Source organism: Odontomachus brunneus, unplaced genomic scaffold (assembly GCF_010583005.1).
Source record: "Odontomachus brunneus isolate Ranch 3 - 2012 unplaced genomic scaffold, Obru_v1 Obru_scaffold_259, whole genome shotgun sequence".
Classification (NCBI taxonomy): Eukaryota; Metazoa; Arthropoda; class Insecta; order Hymenoptera; family Formicidae; genus Odontomachus; species Odontomachus brunneus.
In genome coordinates, this window is record NW_022639709.1 from 364,548 (window position 1) to 367,370 (window position 2,823).

Consider the following 2,823-nt stretch of genomic DNA (forward strand, 5'->3'; position numbering starts at 1 on the left):
GGGGGGGGGGGGGCAAAGGCAAGGACAAAGAGAGACGGAGAAGGAGCGATAGACTTGACAAAAAGGAGCACGATGACGAGATGCGCGTTTCGGCGCAGCGGTTTCTTTCTTAGCCCTCCGAGGCGAATTTCGTGAAGGAGCTGTTACGAGACGCGATCATGCCTCTCCCGCACTCTTCTTCACACAGCGCGCTCGCGAGAGGACGTTACCAACGAGCACGATCACGATGTCGGTGCAACGGCTACGATGATCACGATGACGACTACAACGATGACGGCGGCACTAATAATGACGAGAACGAGGACGACGGCGGAGTCGAAGACGACGTTGGGTGTCCCACGTCGTTCCTACCCGCGCACATTAACCTTCCTCGTTAACACGAGAGCCTTACCCGCGGCAAACTATTTCCTCGGTATATCGTATTCCCTGACGTAGAGCCGATCGCCAGCAGCAGCGGCGAACAACGGCGAGCACGACGACGGCTGCGGCGGTGGCGGCGGCGGCGGCGACAGCAACAACGGCGACGACGGGTCACCGCGATTAAAAAACACTCGCGTTCTCGCGCACTCGCGCCCCGACGACTCGGTGTCTCGCTGCACGAAAATCGGTGCGGCCGGTCCACACGGCGTTTTCAGGGCCGCCAGGTTAACGTCACGAAATCCACCGCACACAACCATAGATCCAAACGGCGAACGGACGGACGTAAGGACGGACGGCAGGCTGGCAGGCAGGCAAGGCGGAATCACGGTGAGGCGCGCGGGGGGAGAAGGGAGAGGAGCGTCGGGGCGGGCAGCGGCCGCGGGGTGAGGGTAACGGGCCGCCGCGGCGGGTGCGGGACGTCCGGGCGAGAGCGCGGCGACGGGACGAGGGGTCACGCGGCTTCCAGAGTGGGGTGAACCGAGAACGACCGAGCGAGCGAGCGAGCGACGTAGCAGCGCGCGTTCCGCGAACGGGAGGGAGGGGACTGCGCTAGCCCAGGGCCGGCTCTAGCGCTGGTGTCGTTGGCACCTCCGTCGCCCGCTCTCGGTGCCGCGTCCTCGCGGTCGAGTCTTGGCGAATTTTTCGTGACTCTTTCCCGCTACGATCCTCCGAGAACAACGTTTTCCTCTCTCGACACGATCGAATCGCGCGCAGCGGATGCGCGTCGATTCGCGCAGAACGCCCGATCGCGCTCGCTGCTGTGTGTTGTGCACTGGCAGCGGCGTCGGCGGCGGTGGCGGCGGCGGCCACGAGCAAAGCGCTCGGCTACATCCTGAAAGATCCCCGACTTAAAGCCGATAGGTCGAAATGCCGAGGCGAGCGCGAACGTCGTTGTCGTCGTTGTCTGGCTTGAATCCGCGAGCTGGATGCGCGTGTAGCGTGCACGCGAATATATTTGAACGATGTCGAAGGAGAAATACAATTTCGGCTCGTCGACTTCGCCGATTTTTACGCTTTTTCGTGTCGCGATGTTCGTTGAAATTCCGTCAACGGCCAGCGCGTCCCTTGACTTCTACTTTCACTCGGGCTTCCATTTTCTGTTATTTTCGGTCCGCCGAACGCGCGCGCTCTTCTCGCACGTAATAAAAACGCACAAAGGGACCGCTCTTTCTCCGCTTGCCCTTCTCTTTTTTTTCCCTTCTCCCTCCCCCCTCTCTTTCTCTCTCGTTCTCGTCTCGCGTCTTGATTTCCACTGTGTGAGGGAGAGAGAGATTGACTTGTCCGTTTTGTAATTTGCAAGCGTGCTGTTCCACGCGGCATCGCGACACGTTTTGCGTTCAAAAGGCCAAACGTTTGCCGGTGTATCGCGAATTTTATCGGTCCCCTCGCCGTCTCGCTCGCCGGACACGTTTAACAATCGTGGAAGAGAGACGCGATCCGCGCGAATAATGCGCCGAGAAAGCGACATGTTCGATACAAGTGCGATCCTGCTACGTCTCCGTTGTTTCTCTTTCATAGACTGCGACGCAACAACGCATGTCGTCCAGCTGTGCCTGCTTCGTGACGAAATTAAAACGAGAAACTATAGCAAAGTTTTACACTACGAGCATGGCTCTCTCTCTCTCTCTCTGCGGGGTTACAGATTTATACATGTATAAATATCCTATATAGAGAGAAGTAGTTGAGTAACTCTCCTCGAAGAAGTAAACATTCCTGGTATGTAAAATTCAATCTCACATACTCGATCGAAAGATGGCTACTTTAAATACACATATCGTAGTACTTTTCGATGTTACCATTGAATTTCGCCTCGAAAAGATCGCATGCAACAATTTATGGGCGAATTTCGGCGACAATGACTCGACGCGAATTAGCTTTTCGACGGAAATCACATGGGAATTATCAAGTCTCGAGGACGAGGCATCGATAGACTACGCAGCCAACGCGATATTCCATCCTGGCGATTTCCCGGTATACCAAGGGGCGCTCGAAATCAGCGTACGGCACTGTGTACGAGAGCACAAGCAAGCAAGTAGGCTGGCTGCCTCGCGGCCAGCGAGGGGGTGCGGAGAGAGCTTGGCGGCGTTGATGGTGGGGGTCGGTCGTTGGCGGGGGAGGGTGTATAGTTGATCCCGGCCGCGCGCGGAGGGAAGAAAGTTCGAGAGAGATCGAGCGAGCGCGCAAGCGTGCGCGAGGGAGCGAGACGCCGCGACGCGTCGAACCCGCGGCAACTGTGCAGCGTCGTCGAGCGCGCGACACGGCAACGTCGCAGAAGGCCCTCACGGACACCAGGCAATCCACTAACACTCACAAGCGTACGGAGAACGGCGGACCAGAGAAGGAAAGAATCCCGTTTTGCCGTGCTGGAGGAGATGGAAAGAGATAGCGAAGGAGGGGGAGAGA

The 2,823-nt window shown here is 57.8% G+C and overlaps 1 protein-coding gene across 2 annotated transcripts in view; it reads right to left on the reverse strand.

Moving 5' to 3' along the window:
* Positions 1–897, reverse strand: part of LOC116852858 — a 113,342-nt gene extending 112,445 nt beyond the window's left edge. For both annotated transcript variants that reach the window (XM_032833597.1, XM_032833596.1), the window contains exon 1: positions 392–897. The gene's annotated coding sequence lies outside the window, so the exon portion shown is untranslated. The remainder of the gene's footprint in view (positions 1–391) is intronic.
* Positions 898–2,823: the final 1,926 nt, after the last annotated feature.